General features: G+C 36.1%; 1 protein-coding gene across 1 annotated transcript in view; it reads left to right on the top strand.

Moving 5' to 3' along the window:
* The window catches only part of FAM227B (family with sequence similarity 227 member B), a 199,432-nt gene that overhangs the window by 37,666 nt on the left and 142,040 nt on the right, over window positions 1–19,726 (top strand). The gene's annotated exons all lie outside the window — the stretch shown is intronic.

Here is a 19,726-nt window from a genome sequence, read left to right as displayed (position 1 = left end):
TTTCATTTTAGTATTAAGCATCATGTTCCATCGTCATTTCTTTTTATTTTTTTTATTTATAGTCTCTTTTTTTTTAAAATTTCTTTTCAGTGTAACAGTATTCGTTGTTTTTGCACCACACCCAGTGCTCAATGCAATCTGTGCCCTCTCTAATACCCACCACCTGGTTCCCCCAACCTCCCACCCCCTGCCCCTTCAGACCCCTCAGATTGTTTTTCAGAGTCCCTAGTCTCTCATGGTTCACCTCCCCTTTCAATTTCCCTCAACTCCCTTCTCCTCTCCATCTCCCCTTGTCCTCCATGCTATTTGTTATGCTCCACAAATAAGTGAAACCATATGATAATTGACTCTATCTGCTTGACTTATTTCACTCAGCATACTCTCTTCCAGTCCCGTCCATGTTGCTACAAAAGTTGGGTATTCATCCTTTCTGATGGAGGCATAATACTCCATAGTGTTTATGGACCTCATCTTCCTTATCCATACGTCCATTGAAGGGCATCTTGGTTCTTTCCACAGTTTGGCGACCATGGCCATTGCTGCTATAAACATTGGGGTACAGCTGGCACTTCTTTTCACTACATCTGTATCTTTGGGGTAAATACCCAGGAGTGCAATTGCAGAGTCATAGGGAAGCTCTATTTTTAATTTCTTAAGGAATCTCCACACTGTTTTCCAAAGTGGCTGCACCAACTTGCATTCCCACCAACATTGTAAGAGGGTACCCCTTTCTCCACATCCTCTCCAACACATGTTGTTTCATGTCTTGCTAATTTTGGCCATTCTAACTGATGTAAGGTGGTATCTCAATGTGGTTTTAATTTGAATCTCCCTGAGGGCTAGTGACGATGAACATTTTTTCATGTGTCTGATAGTTATTTGCATGTCTTCATTGGAGAAGTGTCTGTTCATATCTTCTGCCCATTTTTTTTATGTGATTATCTGTTTTGTGTGTGTTGAGTATGAGGAGTTCTTTATAGATCTTGGATATCAACCTTTTGTCTGTACTGTCATTTGCAAATATCTTCTCCCATTCCATGGGTTGTCTCTTTGTTTTGTTGACTGTTTCCTTTGCTGTGCAGAAGCTTTTGATCTTGATGAAGTCCCAAAAGTTCACTTTCGCTTTTGTTTCCTTTGCCTCTGGAGGCATATATTGAAAGAAGTTGCTGTGGCTGATATCGAAGAGGTTACTGCCTATGTTCTCCTCTAGGATTCTGTTGGATTCCTGCCTCATGTTGAGGTCTTTTATCCATTTTGAGTTTATCTTTGTGTACAGTGTAAGAGGATGGTCGAGTTTCATTCTTCTACATATAGCTGTCCAGTTTTCCCAGCACCATTTTTTTTTAAGATTATTTATTTATTTATTTGACAGAGAGAAATCACAAGTAGTCAGAGAGGCAGCCAGAGAGAGAGAGGGAAGCAGGATCCCTGCTGAGCAGAGAGCCCGAAGCGGGACTCCATCCCAGGACCCTGAGATCATGACCTGAGCCGAAGGCAGCGGCTTAACCCACTGAGCCACCCAGGCGCCCCACCCCAGCACCATTTATTGAAGAGAATTTCTTTTTTCCACTGTATATTTTTTCCTGTTTTGTTGAAGCTTATTTGCCCATAGAGTTGAGGGTCCATATCTGGGCTCTCTACTCTGTTCCAGTGGTCTATGTGTCTGTTTTTATGCCAGTACCATGCTGTCTTGGTGATCACAGCTTTGTAGTAAAGCTTGAAATCAGGTAACATGATGATGCCCCCAGTTTTATTTTTGTTTTTCAACATTTCCTTAGCGAGTCAGGGTCTCTTCTGATTCCAAACAAATTTTAGGATTATTTGCTCCAGCTCTTTGAAAAATACCGGTGGAATTTTGATTGGAATGGCATTAAAAGTATAGATTGCTCTAGGCAGTATAGACATTTTAACAATGTTTATTCTTCCAATCCAAGAGCAGAGAATGGTCTTCCATCTTTTTGTGTCTTCTTCAATTTCTTTCATGAGTGTTCTGTAGTTCCTCGAGTACAGATCCTTTACCTCTTCTCTTTTTAAAAAGAGATGGTGTAGAATTGGTATTTATTTTTCTTCCCATATATGGGAAATTCACTAATGAAGCCATCAAGGAAGGCCTAGAATTTTTTGTGGGAAAGTTCTTAATAAATTCAGTTTCTCTAATAGATATAGGGCTATTCATTTATCAGTTACTTCTTAAATGATCTTGGTTGTTTCATGTAATTTTTTATTTTATTCCTTTAAATATTTTTGAGGTTTTTTCTAGGATGCAATCCAGTTACTTAGAAATACTTTGATCCATTTGAGCTTTCCTTTCAAGTTTCATTTGGTGGAACCAGCAACATCTTTTGTTTAGGCTTAACTTGTTTTGCCTGATGAGGCAATACCCTTCTCAGTATTTTAGAAGGTTTCCCATCCGACTGGCTAGAATATGAGCTTTGTGTGAGCCTCAAGCAGTGTTCTTCCTGCTCCTCCCTGTGAGTGGCTCTTTACTAACTTCAGGCAAAGATTCAAGAATAACCCTCTGAGGATCTTTAGAATGCTCTCTTGTGTGCATCTGTCTCCTTATTATGCTGACCTATGAACTGTAGCTTGCCAACACCTTCCTGAATGCTAAATTTTACTTTCTCAACTCAGTGAGACTAGTGGATTCTGTTTGGATTCCCACTCCTCCATGTGTTTCTCTTTTCTTGGAGATTACTGACCTGTACTGCCTATTGTCTAGCACACAAAAATCATTTTTTCATATATTTTGTCCAAATTTTTATGTGTTTAAGAAAGAAGAGTAAACTTGGGCCTTTTTTACTCCATAGTAACTAGAAGTGGAAGCAATTATATGTATTTTTAAAAGATTAAGAGAAGACTTAAAATAGTCTTCTATATTCATTCTTCCTGGCACTTCATTCCTTGCTATAAATTTGAGTTCCTTGTGTTATTTCCCTTCAGCCTGAGCAAGTGCCTTTTGGCAGTTCTCATAGTTCAATTCTTCTAGCAATGAGTTTCCTTGTTTACTTATCTAAAAACAGTGTTCATTTTGCCTCTATTTCTGAAGGATATTTTTGCTGCATATAGAGTTCTGGATTTGTTTTTCTTTTGCCTTTTAGCAACATATTGTTCCATTGTGTTCTGGTTTCTATTATTTCTAGTGAAAAGTCGGACATTATTCTTACTGTTATTTCACCATGTCTAGGGTCAGAAACTTCTCCTGTCAAGGGCCAAAGAAGTCAATATTTTAGGTTTTGTTAGAAACAAATCAGGTATTTTTCTTTACAACTCTTTAAAAATATAAAACCCTTCTTTAGGTTCCAAGTGATATGAAAAATAGGCCATGAACTGGATTGGATCTGCAGGGTGTAGTTTGTTGATTCCTACTCCATTCAATATGCGTTTTTTCTTCTATCTACTGTTAAGATTTTTATTTTTGTTCTTAGTGTTCAGAAATTTGTCCATGATGTGCTGACATACTGCTCTTTGTCTTTATCCTACTTGGCCTCATTAATTTTCTTAAAATTGTGATTTGATGTTTCTCACCAAATTTGGGAAATTTTTTGCCATTATTTTTCAAGTAAATGCTGTTCTATTTCTCTTCTCTGGGATTCCAGTTTACCATATATTATATTACTTAATGTCCACAGTTCACTAGGACTGTGTCATTTTTTTTCAACCTTTTCTCTCTAAGTTTTATAGATTTTGTATTTCCATTTATTTCATTTTAAGTTTACTGACTCTTGTATGATCTATGATCTACTCTTAATCCCAATAAATGAATATTTAATTTCATATATTATACTTTTCAGTTAAGGATTCCTATTTAGCCCATTTTTTTTTACTTTTTTTTAAAGATTTTATTTTATCTATTTGGCAGACAGAGATCAGAAGTGGGCAGAGAGGCAGGCAGAGAGAGAGGAGGAAGCAGGCTCCCTGCCGAGCAGAGAGCCTGATGCAGGGCTCAGTCCCAGGACCCTGGGACCATGACCCAAGCCAAAGGCAGAAGCCCCAATCCACTGAGCCACCCAGGCACCCATAGTGCATTTTTTAGTAGTTTCTGTTTCTCTTCTGAGTTTCTCTTCATTATGACCACATTTTCTTTTAAGTCCTCAAACATATTTAAAATAATTGCTTTTAAGCTCTTGGCTGGTAATACCAATATCTGGATAAGTATGAAATTGATTTCTATGATCATCTTTTACTTGACTGAATCACAGTTTCTTGTTTCTTTTCATGTCTAGTAACTTTTTATGTAATCTTGGGATTTTAAATGAAATTTTGAGGATATTCTGCATTCTGTTAACCTCCAGTAAACAATCTTAATTTTGTTCAAGTAAGTTACTTTGGCTGTATTCAAAGTCCAAATGCTTTGTGTTCTGTGATGGTCAGCCACTTAAATCTCTACTTAGAACTTTTAGCCATCAGCTATTCCTTTCTACCCATCCCTCTAAAGTTCCCTCTTTCTACCCTGAGTAATTCAGACATCACCCAAGGGTTTAGAGAGAGCTTATAATATTTAGATCCTAGGTTTCCCCTTCTACAGCCCCTTTATTTCCAGGATTTCTAGAACTACTTCATTTTTCAGCCCTATAGCAGTCCTAAATACCATTCTCTGACTCATTAAACCAAAATATTTCCACTTTATGTTTGAATTCCATCCATTTACATACTATGATGACTAACTAGTACCATCAGCCAAAAAGCTACTACTGCCTGAACACAAATTGCATGTACTAGATTTTCCCTCTTATAAGGCTCAGCTCTCCTTCAATTTCTATCTACTCTTAGTCATTATCTGGTATCCTCAAATGTTGTGTTTTAAAAAAATATTTTCAAGAATTTATAACTTTCATCTTTGGGCAAGTCAGATTGATGTAAGTTAAACATTTTACTTAAATATTAACTTTTTTTACAATTTAAATATCAAATTTTTAAGTCACTTTTTCCCTAAAGACTATATGTTGCTTCATTATCTTCTATTAATTAGTCTAGCAGAGAAGTCTAAAGACAACTATTTTATTTTTTCTTTACTGTTAATGTATGGATTTTTTTTTACTTTGTTTAGTTGTTTCCAAGATTTTGTTTAATTTTTAATTTTTTATAAACATATATTTTTATCCCCAGGGGTACAGGTCTGTGAATCACCAGATTTAAACACTTCAAAGCACTCGCCATATCACATACCATCCCCAATGTCCATAACCCCACCCCACTCTCCCAACCCCCCTCCCTCCAGCAACCCTCAGTTGGTTTTGTGAGATTAAGAGTCACTTATAGTTTGTCTCCCTCCCAATCCCATCTTGTTTCATTTATTCTTCTCGTACCAACTTAAGCCCCCATGTTGCATCACCACTTCCTCATATCAGGGAGATCATATGATAGTTGTCTTTCTCTGCTTGACTTATTTCACTAAGCATGATACGCTCTAGTTCCATCCATGTTGTCGCAAATGGCAAGATTTCATTTCTTTTGATGGCTGCATAGTATTCCATTGTGTATATATACCACATCTTCGTGATCCATTCATCTGTTGATGGACATCTAGGTTCTTTCCATGGTTTGGCTATAGTAGACATTGCTGCTATAAACATTCGGGTGCACGTGCCCCTTCGGATCACTACGTTTATATCTTTTTTTTTTTTTTAAGATTTTATTTATGTATTTGACAGAGAGAAAGATCACAAGTGGGCAGGGAGGCAGGCAGAGAGAGAGGGGGAAGCAGGTCTCTCCTGAGCAGAGAGACCGATGTGGGGCTCGATCCCAGGACACTGAGATCATGACCCAAGCTGAAGGCAGCGGCCCAACCCACTGAGCTACCCAGGTGCCCCACTACATTTGTATCTTTAGGGTAAATACCCAGTAGTGCAATTGCTGGGTCATAGGGTAGTTCTATTTTCAACATTTTGAGGAACCTCCGTGCTGTTTTGCAGAGTGGTTGCACCAGCTTGCATTCCCACCAACAGTGTAGGAGGGTTCCCTTTTCTCCACATCCTCACCAGCATCTGTCATTTCCTGACTTGTTAATTTTAGCCATTCTGACTGGTGGAGGTGATAGCTCATTGTGGTTTTGATTTGTATTTCTCTGATGCCGAGTGATATGGAGCACTTTTTCAAGTGTCTGTTGGCCATCTGGATGTCTTCTTTGCAGAAATGTCTGTTCATGTCTTCTGTCCATTTCTTGATTGGATTACTTCTTCTTTGGGTGTTGAGTTTGCTAAGTTCTTTATAGATTTTGGACACTAGTCCTTTATCTGATATGTCGTTTGCAAATATCTTCTCCCATTCTGTCAGTTGTCTTTTGATTTTGTTAACTGTTTGCTTTGCTGTGCAAAAGCTTTTGATCTTGATGAAATCCCAATAGTTCATTTTTGCCCTTGCTTCCCTTGCCTTTTGCGTTGTTCGTAGGAAGATGTTGCTGTGGCTGAGGTCGAAGAGATTGCTGCCTGTGTTCTCCTCAAGGATTTTGATGGATTCCTTTCGCACATTGAGGTTCTTCACCCATTTTGAGTCTATTTTTTTTGTGTGGTGTAAGGAAATGGTCCAATTTCATTTTTCTGCATGTGGCTGTCTAATTTTCAAAACACCATTTATTGAAAAGGCTGTCCTTTTTCCATTGGACATTCTTTTCTGCTCTGTCGAAGATTCGTTGACCATAGAATTGAGGGTCTATTTCTGTGCTCTCTATTCTATTCCATTGATCTATGTGTCTGTTTTTGTGCCAGTACCATGCTGTCTTGATGATGACGGCTTTGTAATAGAGCTTGAAGTCCAGAATTATGATGCCACCAACTTTGGCTTTCTTTTTCAATATTCCTTTGGCTATTCGAGGTCTTTTCTGGTTCCATATAAATTTTAGGATTATTTGTTCCATTTCTTTGAAAAAATGGATGGTACTTTGATAGGAATTGCATTAAATGTGTGTAGATTGCTTTAGGTAGCATAGACATTTTCACAATATTTGTTCTTCCAATGCAGGGGCATGGAACATCTTTCCATTTCTTTGTGTCTTCCTAAATTTCTTACATGAGTACTTTATAGTTTTCTGAGTATAGATTCTTAGCCTCTTTGGTTAGTTTATAGTTTTGGGTGCATTTGTAAATGGGATTGACTCCTTAATTTCTCTTTCTTCTGTCTTGCTGTTGGTGTAGAGAAATGCAACTGATTTCTGTGCATTGATTTTATATCCTGACACTTTACTGAATTCCTGTACAAGTTCTAGCAGTTTTGGAGTGGAGTCTTTTGGGTTTTCCACATATAGTATCATATCATCTGCAAAGAGTGATACTTTTACTTCTTCTTTGCTGATTTGGATGCTTTTAATTTCCTTTTGTTGTCTGATTGCTGTGGCTAGGACTTCTAGTACTGTGTTGAATAGTAGTGGTGATAATGGACATCCCTGCCGTGTTCGTGACCTTAGCAGAAAAGCTTTCAGTTTTTCTCCATTGAGAATGATATTTGTGGTGGGTTTTTCATAGGTGGTTTTGATAATATTGAGGTATGTGCCCTCTATCCCTACACTTTGAAGAGTCTTGATCAGGAAGGGATGCTGTACTTTGTCAAATGCTTTTTCAGCATCTATTGAGAGTATCATATGGTTCTTGTTCTTTCTTTTATTAATGTGTTGTATAACATTGATTGATTTGCGGATGTTGAACCAACCCTGTAGCCCTGGAATAAATCCCACTTGGTCGTGGTGAATAATCCTTTTAATGTACTGTTGAATCTTATTGGCTAGTATTTTGGTGAGAATTTTTGCATCTGTGTTCATCAAGGATATTGGTCTGTAGTTCTCTTTTTGATGGGATCCTTGTCTGGTTTTGGGATCAAGGTGATGCTGGTCTCATAAAATGAATTTGGAAGTTTTCCTTCCATTTCTATTTTTTGGAACAGTTTCAGGAGAATAGGAATTAGTTCTTCTTTAAATGTTTGGTAGAATTCCCCTGGGAAGCCATCTGGCCCTGGACTTCTGTTTGTTTGGAGATTTTTGATGACTGTTTCAATCTCCTTACTGGTTATGGGTCGTTCAGGTTTTCTATTTCTTCCTGGTTCAGTTTTGGTAGTTTTGATGTCTCTAGGTATACATCCATTTCTTCCAGATTGTCAAATTTGTTGGCGTAGAGTTGCTCATTGTATGTTCTTATAATTTTTTGTATTTCTTTGGTGTTTGTTGTGATCTCTCCTCTTTCATTCATGATTTTATTTATTTGGGTCCTTTCTCTTTTCTTTTTGATAAGTCTGGCCAGGGGTTTATCAATCTTACTAATACTTTCAAAGAACCAGCTCCTAGTTTCGTTGATTTGTTCTATTGTTATTTTGGTTTCTATTTCATTGATTTCTGCTCTGATCTTAATGATTTCTCTTCTCCTGCTGGGCTTAGGGTATCTTTCTTGTTCTTTCGCCAGCTCCTTTAGGTGTAGGATTAGGTTGTGTACTTGAGACTTTTCTTGTCTCTTGAGAAAGGCTTGTACCGCTATATATTTTCCTCTCAAGACTGCCTTTGCCATGTCTCACAGATTTTTTTTTAAAGATTTTATTTATTTATTTGACAGAGAGAAATTACAAGTACACTGAGAGGCAGGCAGAGAGAGAGAGAGAAGGAAGCAGGCTCCCCGCTGAGCAGAGAGCCCGATGTGGGACTCGATCCCAGGACCCTGAGATTATGACCTGAGCTGAAGGCAGCGGCCCAACCCACTGAGCCACCCAGGCGCCCCATATCCCACAGATTTTGAACCATTGTGTTTTCATTATCATTTGTTTCCATGAATTTTTTTCAATTCTTCTTTAATTTCCCGGTTGACCCATTCATTCGTTAGAAGGATGCTCTTTAGTCTCCTTGTATTTGGGTTCTTTCCAAATTTCCTCTTGTGATTGAGTTCCAGCTTCAGAGCATTGTGGTCTGAAAATATGGAGGGAATGATCCCAATCTTTTGATACAGGTTGAGACCTGATTTAGGACCAAGGATGTGATCTATCTGGAGAATGTTCCATGTGCACTAGAGAAGAATGTGTAATCTGTTGTTTTGGGATAAAATGTTCTGAATATATCTGTGATGTCCGTCTGGTCCAGTGTGTCATTTAAGGCCTTTATTTCCTTGTTGATCTTTTGCTTGGATGACCTGTCCATTTCAGTGAGGGGAGTGTTAAGTCCCCTACTATTATTGTATTATTGTTGATGTGTTTGTTTGATTTTGTTATTAATTGTTTATATAGTTGGGTGCTCCCAGGTTAGGCATATAGATATTTAAAATTGTTAGATCTTCTTGTTTGACAGATCCCTTAAGTATGATATAGTGTCCTTCCTCCTCTCTTATTATAGTTTTTGGCTTAAAATCTAATGGATCTGATATAAGGATTGCCACCCCTGCTTTTTTCTGATGTCTGTTAGCATGATAAATTGTTTTCCACCCCCTCACTTTAAATCTGGAGGTGTCTTCGGTTCTAAAATGGGTTTCTTGTAGGAAACATATAGATTTTTTTTTAATCCATTCTGATACCCTGTGTCTTTTTATTGGGGCATTTAGCCCATTAACATTCAGGGTAACTATTGAGAGATATGAATTTAGGGTCATTGTATTGCCTGTAGGTGGCTCTTACTGTATATTGTCTCTGTTCTTTTCTGATCTACTACTTTTAGGCTGTCTCTTTGCTTAGAGGACCCCTTTCAATATTTCCTGTAGAGCTGGTTTGGTGTTTGCAAATTCTTTCAGTTTTTGTTTATCCTGGAAGCTTTTAATCTCTCCTTTTATTTTCAATGATAGCCTAGCTGGATATAGTATTCTTAGCTGCATGTTTTTCTCATTTAGTGCTCTGAATATATCATGCCAGCTCTTTCTGGCCTGCCAGGTCTCTGTGGATAAGTCTGCTGCCAATCTAATATTTTTACCATTGTATGTTACAGACTTCTTTTCCCGGGCTGCTTTCAGGATTTTCTCTTTGTCACTAAGACTTGTAAATTTTACTATTAGGTGATGGGATGTGGACTTATTCTTGTTGATTTTGAGGGGGGTTCTCTGAACCTCCTGGATTTTGATGCTTGTTCTCTTTGCCATATTAGGGAAATTCTCTCCAATAATTCTCTCCAATATACCTTCTGCTCCCCTCTCTCTTTTTTCTTCTTCTGGAATCCCAATTATTCATTCTAATGTTGTTTCCTCTTATGGTGTCACTTCTCTCTCGAATTCTCCCCTCATGGTCCAGTAACTGTTTGTCCCTCTTTTGCTCAGCTTCTTTATTCTCTGTCATTTGGTCTTCTATATCGCTAATTTTTTCTTCTGCCTCATTTATCCTAGCAGTGAGAGCCTCCATTTTATATTGCACCACATTTTTTTATTTCAACTTGGTTAAATTTTAATTCTTTTATTTCTCCAGAAAGGGCTTTTTTATCTCCCGAGAGGATTTCTCTAATATCTTCCATGCCTTTTTCGAGCCCAGCTAGAACCTTCAGAATCGTCATTCTGAACTCTAGAGCTGACATATTATGTCAGATGTGTGTATTGATTAGGTCCCTATCCTTCGGTACTGCCTCTTGTTCTTTTTTTTTGTGGTGAATTTTTCTGCCTTGTCATTTTGTCCAGATAAGAGTATATGAAGGAGCAAGTAAAATACTAAAATTGTGGCAAAGATCCCAGGAAAATATGCTTTAACCAAATCAGAAGAGATCCCAAATCATGGGGCGGGGGGAAGATAGGGGGTAAAAAGAGGTTCAGAAAAAAAAAAGAAACAATTAAAAAAGAAAACGAATAAAGAAAAAATATAAAAAAGAAAAAAATATATATATAATAGATAAACTAGTTTAAAAACATTAAAAAATAAAAGGGTAAAAGTTAAAAAAAGTTTAGCGGAAGGAGAAAAAAAATTGAAAAAGAAGAAAAAATTAAATTAACTGCAAAACTAAAGAATCATGGGGAGAAAGCCATGAGTTCTGTGCTTTGCTTTCTCCTCCTCTGGAATTCTGCTGCTCTCCTGGGTATTGAACCTGCACTCCTTTATAGGTGAACTTGATCCTGGCTGGATTTCTTGTTGATCTTCTGGGGGAGGGGCCTGTTGTAGTGATTCTCAAGTGTCTTTGCCCCAGGCGGAATTTCACTGCCCTTACCAGGGACCAGGCTGAGTAATCAGCTGGGGTTTGCTTTCAGGAGCTTTTATTCCCTGAAGGCTTCCCGTAGAGTTCCAGAGGATGGGAATGAAAATGGCGGCCTCCCAGTGTCTGGCCCAGAGGATCCGAGAGCTCAGGGCCCCACTCCTCAGTGCACCCTCAGAGAATAATGCCCAATTACTCCCGTCTCCCTGGCCTCCGGCCATGCTCCGAGCTCAACGAGCCTGTGACCTGTTCAAGGTAACCCCGAGCGGAGAGCTCACTCCTCGGCTCTGTCTCTGTAGCCGGCTTCCCTGTTCTAATATCTGCAAGCTCTGCGACACTCAGACACCCCCGGTCTTTCTGTGACCCTGCGGGACCTGAGGCCATGCTGACCCCACGTGGGCTTCACCTGGTTTAGCCTCTGGAGCGATGTCCCTCAGTGGAACAGATTTTTAGAAGTCCTGATTTTGTGCTCCGTTGCTCCGCCGCTTGCCAGGAGCTGGCCTCTTCCCCCGCTGTCTATCTTCCTGTCATTTTGGATTCACTTCTCCGCCAGTCCTACCTTTCAGAAATTGGTTGATTTTCTGTTTCTAGAATCGCTGTTCTTCTTCTCTGCAACATCCTGTTGGATTTTTAGGTGTTTATAATCTTTAGATAAGCTATCTAGGTCATCTCCTGCTACCTGATGTAGTCTCAGCCTCCTACTTCTCCGCCATCTTGACTCCTCCCGACCTCGTTGTTTCCAAGATTTTTTAAATTGTCTTTAAAATTGGAGAATGTCACTGGAATGTGTCTTGATATTAATGACAATCTTCCTAGATTTTTTTCCTAGTGATAATTTAATTCTTGCATTTCCCTAAGCTCCACTGAGACCTAGTAAAGGTCTTAGCCAAATATTTCAAGTGAGACAGAAGCTTACATGGCCAGCCTGATGAGGGAGGGAGAGTAACTCTGTTTCAGACATTTAAACAAAAAATTTCATTCTGTCATTGGAGAGTATCCTCCTAACACTGAGGAAATAAAATTTCTAGAGAAAGGTTTTCACATGGTATGCTATTACTGATTAACTGCTGCAGCATAAAAACTGAATTGTATAGGGATCAATGAAAAAAAAAATAAGAAAAAGGCCACTGAAGTTTGTTCACTTGGTAAATGTGAACAACATTTTCCCCCCTTCCCATATGTAATCTGTTTTCTTTCTTAAATTCCACATATATATGAGATCATATGGTATTTGTCTTTCTCTAACTGACTTATTTCACTTGGCATAATATACTCTAACTCCATTAACATCATTGCAAATGACAAGATTTCATTCTTTTTGATAGCTGAGTAACATTCCATTTTATGTAAAAAAAAAAAAAAAATATATATATATATATATATATATATATATATTCACATCTTCTTTATCCACTCATCGGTTGATGGATATCTACACTCTCTCCATAGTTTGGATATTGTTGATAATGGTGCTATAAACATCAGGGTATATGTACCCCTTTGAATCTTCAGTTTGTATTATTATCTCCTTTGAATATATACCTAGTAATATAACTGCTGGATCTAGTTCTACATTTAACCTTTTGGGGAACCTCCATACTGTTCTCCAGAGTGGGTGCACCAGTTTGTATTCCCACCACCAGTGTCCTCATCCTCACAAACACCTGTTGGTTTTGTGTTATTAATTTTAGCCATTCTGACAAGTATGAGGTGGTTTCTCATCATGGGTTTGATTTTTATTTCACTGATGATAAATGATGGTGAGCATCTTTTTCTATATTTGTAAGCCACCTGAAAGTTTTCTTTGGAAAACATCTTAAGCTTCTGCCAATGGAGATGTGGATCTTTCAAGATCTCCTCCCATGTACTGTCCCTTCATGTGATAAAATATTTTCAAAGACTTCTACAAATTTGGTTTTGTTTCATAGGCTTCACATATAATACCAGTTTATAAAACTGTGTTCTGGTGCTGATGCAGATTTTCCTATTTATGTTTCATAGTAAATTAACTGAGCAGTGGGAGATAGACTAAAGTAGCTGTGTTTATCTCATCATCTTATGTAGAAGTCTCCTCATAGATATGTTTTTATTACTGTATTTTAGGTAAGCATGCAGAACAGTAAAGAACATTTCCCACATGTAATAAATATTTGTATTTTTCCGTATTTGCCTTATATGCCTTTTATTTACAGGGTGTTTTTTTGGTATCATTTCTAAATCTATCTCCCCCTTTCCAAAGGCAATGACTATACTGAAATTTGTGGGCATCCACACTGTTTATAATATGTAATATTGTTTTTATGTTCTTTACAAAAACAAAATACATGAAACCATTTTGCATTTCAAAAATTAACAATAATCAATATTCAATAATTTAAAATATTAAGTATTAGCCAATTTTTTTGACTGTAAAGAAAACATAGTGAAGTTGCTCAATAGACAGTCAAGAAGGTTTTTTCCTCTTTTTCTAGGAAATACTGTTTGTGAGCTTTTATTTCAATAATGTTTATTTCAAACATCCCTTATTTATATGTTGTTTCATGATAATCCTTGGTTTTTCAGAAGTTATTATTTCAGTATCCATGTATTGCAATCTAATATGAAGAAGATTCTGGGTGGTGAATTACAATGCTTGAGTTTTTAAACTGTATTTTAATGACCATTTTCACCTGAAATAACATAAATATTATATTTGATTCAAACAAACTTAATTTTAATAACAGGAAATCTTGATAAAATGTATCATATATTTTACTTAACCCTAAATATTTGAAAAATACTTTTTATATTTGATTCTAAAACATGAATAGATTTTTCTATTTCTGGATGGGATCTTCTAAGTTTGGGAGAGCAGATTAGGGGTTTATGGGTGTCTCCTTTCATATAGTGCTCAACATTAAAATTTAATAATTTATCTTAAACATATAAATCTTCAATTTGAAGTATGTACTTCATAATGTCTGTTAACTTTTTCTATATAGCCTTATTAGTAATATTCTTATGTAGCAGTTCACTTTTATTATCCCTTATAAAGTAAGAAAACTGAAGCATAAGAAATTAAGTAATAACTTACCCAAGGTCACATAACTGGTAAGTAGTGGAATATGAATTCATATCCAGGAAATTCTGGCCTTAGAGTCTGAACTCATAGCCAAACTCACATGCTTCCTCTTAGTCATTTAATTTTACAAGCTTACAAGTACATTAAGGCTTAAAATTGTCATCATAGGATAAGAGTTGCAACTTATAAGAGTAGCCATAGCCTTAATCCTTCATTCATGACTAATGTGAATGAGTTTTTAGATCCTTTTTTGGGATCAAATTTTAATACATGAGAAGGAAGGAGGGAGATATATTACTAGAAGGGTCAGAAAAAGAGCAGAAGACTGGGGGGAAATTTCACTTATTTCCAAACTTTGTATATGGATTCCTCTAGAAATAGCAGTGGTTTGGGGAATTAGAAACCCACATTCTGGGGCCAAAGTAGTCCGGAAGTGCAGTGACAACAAAGGGTTGGAATTTCTAATCTTCTGAAAGTAACTGAGCCTCCACTGGGAAAGCACAGGTCTGCGATGCATCAATGTTTTTGGCAGGGAAACTAAAAGGGCGATTGTACAATTTCAAAAAGTCATGAATTCCATAAAGACGGGTCTGGGTTTGGTTTGGTTTGGTTTTTATGAAATAGTTTTTTTCTCTAAATTTCTACTTAGATTGTGACTACTAGGAAATCTATGTGTTTATTTGAACTTTGAAACTTTTATATTTTTCTAGGCCCCTAGCCTGCCTTTAAAGGTATCTTGCTGAGTTTTTATTTTAGCTAGTGATCAATGAGTACCTCTCCTCCACATAGTGTTTCAGAGATCCAGGCTGTTTCTGCCTTCTAGGGTCACCAACCTATAGAACTGGATAGCCATTAGAATTAATCTGCACCAGGAAAATATAAGAGAAGTATTAAAAGTCTTGGCTAAAGTTTTAAATTTCCAGTTATAAAATGAATACCTCATGGGACTATGAAGTGTAGCATAGTGAGTTAGTTTATAATACTGTATTACATATTTGAAAGTAGGTTGGAGAGTGGATCTTGAAAATTCTCATTGCAAGAAAAAAACTTGGCAACAACATATGGTCATGGACATTAATTGACTTACTGTGGTGATCATCTTGCAGTATATACATATAACAAACCATTATATTGTACACTACTTGAAATTAATACCTGATGTCAATTATACCTCTCTTTTAAAAAGTTTTGGCTCAGAAGTTACCAATATCACTTTCAATCAGATGCCATTAGTGAGGACAAGCCATAGCTGTATTTAGATATAAGGAGGGCTAGAAAATAAAAGCTGTGGCTGGGCAGGAGCTACATAGAGACAATTCTGTATTATGGAAAGGGGAGACACACATTTTGAAATAAAGAGTAGTGTAGTAATCCTTATGTATAGAATGCTTTTGCTGTGACCAATAATAAGGTGGGTATTAAGGAGGGCATGTATTGCATGGAGCATTGGGTGTCGTGCATAAACAATGAATTCTAGAACACAGAAAAGAAATTTTAAAAAAATAAAAGCAAAAAAATTTGAGTATCAAAGAAAAATTTTGGAGAATATACTTCTATCACCACAATATTGATAGTTTTTCAATACTTAAAGACTGCCTAATAGGTCAGTGGTGATATTAATAAATGTTATTTTTTGATATATAAAGAAATGTGTTAACGTTTAGAAGATCTGCATAACTCACAGAACCAGTATTTTTCAAATGATCAGTACATTGTATTTTTAAAAATAATACATGCATTTTTAAAATGTGATTTTAGAATCCACATTTCAATCCACCATTAAGAAGTTACAACCTGTCAAGTTTTGGTGTACTATCAAAGAATATTCACAATTATATGAGAAGGCAACTCAAATACTCATTTTTCCAAATATATGTGTGATACCAGATTTTCTTCATATACATTAATATACAAATATATTCTTTTAAAATGTACCACAACAAAACAAATGCAGAAGTAAATATTGGAATGCTGTCTTCTACTAAGGCAGATGTTAAAGAGATTTTTAAAATGTGAAATAATGTTATTCTTCTCAAAACTTTTCTTGAAAATAGTTTTTTTTTCCAAGAAAAAAATAAGATGTTATATATGCACATACACACACAATGGAATATTACTCAGCTATTAAAAAAGAATGAAATTTTGCCCTTTGCAATTACATGGATGAAACTAGAGAGTATAATACTAAGTGAAATAAGTCAGTCAGAGAAAGACAAATACAATATGATTTCACTCATATGAGGAATTTAAGAAACAAAACAAAGGGGATAAAAAAGGAGAGAAGCAAACCAGGAAACAGACTCTTAATTATAGAGAAAAACTGATGGTTACCAGAAGGGAGGTGGGTCGAGGGATGGGTAAAATAGGATGGGGATTAAGGAGGTCATTTGTGAGGAGCACCAGGTGATGTATTGAAGAGTTGAATCGCTCTATCATGTACCTGACACTAATACTACATTAGGTTAACTAACTGGGATTTAAATCAAAAAATTTTTAAAATAGCTAGCTTTTCTATAAAGATACTATTTATTTTAATAAGAAATGAGTTTATTACTATTATTTTTAATGAACAAATACTCAAGATTTCTCAGTTTTAATTTCTATTATAGGGAATACTAATAGATACAGAATCCATTAAACAAAAGTTCTTTGGCATCTTCAATTATCCTTAAGAGTATAAAAGAGCCCTGAGACCAAAAAGCTTGAGGGCTACTGGGAAGGATTGCTCCATAGCATTTGAGAGCTATCATATCCTGCTTGTTGTTTTACAGTTTCTGTGTTACTTATCCCCATGCTGGACTCCGTAATCACTATGGAGAATCCCCTAAACATAAGACTCAGATAATTTATTACTAGGCCATAAGTATGTTTCGATTTGGAAAATTTTCTACAGTTACTAATATTTCTTCAGTGCTGATGTATTCAATTTGTACATTAAAGACTTGAATTCTTTGATCATGTTACATAACCTTCCCAACTGAAAAAACTGACGTGATTAGATTAGATTATTTCTATATTCCCCCTCTTTAACATTTTATTATGCTATTACTTTTATTCTTAAATACTGAATAAGCTTCCCAAGTTGCTGTTGACTATTGAGGTAGAATTAGCAACAGAGACTGGTGACTTAGATTTATTATTTTAGAACTCTTCCCCCTCTATAGTTGTGTGCATGTCAATGTATGTTTGTGTGTATCTCGTGTGTGTGCCTTGTGTGTATAAATATATTTATCTGTGTGCTAGAGGGATGCTAAGGCAGGTGAAGGGCAGAATTGGGGTAAAACATGAGTGGATGTATATATGCATGTGTGCATATATATGACTTTCAAGAAATAAAATAACCTATGCTCCGTGTATAATGCTGTCTTAGAATTGCTTCTTCTAATCCAAACTGTATTTAACCATAATTTCTCCTTGACATTTGAGATGTTTATTATCATGTGGGCTTAATTTTCTCCAAAATTTAAACTAAAAAAAAAAGTTCTGTTCTTGTTTTTAACAAAGTAGACAGCAGATAGTTAAAATTTGCCTTCCAAACCAAATGGCATATCTCCCTTTTTAGGACTGGAATGTAAGCAGTTATAGAATTTCAGTATCTGGAATGACTCAGGATTTACAAGCCAGCTCCCTTTAACCAGTGTATTGTTAGACTATTTATAAGACTAAATTTTTAATCTTCACTTCTCTTATTGTGGAACACCATATAGCCTTTTAAACTCAAATGAAGATCATTTTTGAAAAACTATTTTTATACCTCTCCCCTAGTTTTTAAACCCAAATTTTCTCTTTATATGGACTTGAAAGTTAAAAAGTTAAAATACTTCATGATTTTTTATAAACTGTAGTTTAAACTGTATGCAGTAAAATATCCTTATATTCAGTTAATACGTAACTTTTAAGTACCTATGTGTATCAATCATTATACTTAGTGCTGTGTGAGATAAGAAATAGAAAAGAAACTTAGTTACTAGTATGCTAGTAACTAGTTACTTCATATACAAGTACTAGTGATATTTAGCAAATGATATGTTCCAGAAACAGTAATACCCCAATGAACAATAGCCCAAATACCAACTTCAACTTTAATTTGTACCTCTATCAATTTGCTACCTCTTCACTGTCAGCAATGCTTAGGGACAATAAAAAAGAACCCTTAAAACTTGGAAACAAAGTAGCTTTCTGAGAATTAAACCAGTGAAATCTCAACATTGTGCTTTTCATTATACAATATTGAAAGAAAACCAAGGAATTTGCATGGCTAAAGGGAGAGGAAACCTCAAAACACTAAGATGGACAGAGATATAAACTCTCAGTGTGTAATTTAATAAGTTGTATTATTGTATTGTCATTGGTTGTATTTCATACTATATGGAGAAAGACTATATGAACAAAAGTGGGATAGACAACATGTGGCACAAAATAGATATAGCCTGAAGAATCGGAAACCGCAGTGTTTCTACAGAACTATCTAGATTTGACCATTGTGAATTTGATTTTTATAATAATTTGGTTAATATATCTTTCAAAACCATTTTACCTCCCTTTGCTTTGATGCCATGTTACCAAGCAACTTTAACCCACTGAGCCACCCAGGTGCCCCAACCAAGCAACTTTCTGAATACTGATTTAGCTTATAAGATTATCTTCTGTGGTCTATCACAGGGTGACTGGCAAATGCCTCCCCCAGATACATTAATCTGTTGGTTAGTAGTAGTTGTCAGAAGTGAAGGATAGCATGAAAAAAAAAAGTGGATTCTCATTGTATTATGAAATACATTAACATTCTTTATTGAGAGACATGAAAAAGCCATGATAAGGTGAAGTGAATAACAAGGATTTGAATTCTTCTGAGAGATTTGGTCACTGATTTGAACAAAACAAGGTGGTATGTTTCTATGCATTTGTAACAATTACATTTGTATCTTCCTTAAATATTGGAATCATGCTTTGTAGTGATGTACGCTCATTATTCTGTCACTGAATTGGAATTGGTTTTAACTGTTTATTTAGTGACTATTTACTGAGTGCTTATTCTATGCCAGAGGCTTTCAAAGGTGCTTGGGATACATAAGTGAACAAAAACCTAAGATCATTTTCCTTATAAAACTTATGGGTTGGTGAGGAGAGACAGACCCTGGGATAAACACAGTGGACTAAGGAACTATAAAGTTTGTGTTGAGCAGTGAGAAGATTGAACAGGTAAGGTAGAGCTAATTGTTTGACAGCTTTGGATGATATTTTAAAGAACTTAAATCCAATAGACAATATAGAACATGGATTCTTCACCTTCAACTGACATAGTCAAAGTAGCATTTTAGGAAGATTGGGAATTAGGTAGCATCTGAGATGGGGAAGAACTTGAGACAGAAGAATGATTAAGGAACTATTGCTTAACTTTAGCCATGAGGTCATGAGGTTGTAGAAGGACCAAGAAAGAGATACATCTAAAGATGTCGAAAAAGAAGTTGCCTGGGTTTTGGTAAAGTAGAGACAAGAATAAAAGCTACTAAATTTTGAGTGTAAATATTAGAGAGAATGTTTATCTACTTCCACACACTGTTGGTTGGAGTATATATTTGGGAAAAGCTTTCTAAAAATCAGCT

This window comes from Mustela lutreola, chromosome 7, assembly GCF_030435805.1.
Source record: "Mustela lutreola isolate mMusLut2 chromosome 7, mMusLut2.pri, whole genome shotgun sequence".
NCBI classification, from domain to species: Eukaryota; Metazoa; Chordata; class Mammalia; order Carnivora; family Mustelidae; genus Mustela; species Mustela lutreola.
The sequence above is the reverse complement of the archived record's forward strand: the minus strand, read 5'-3'. Positions and strand labels throughout refer to the sequence as shown.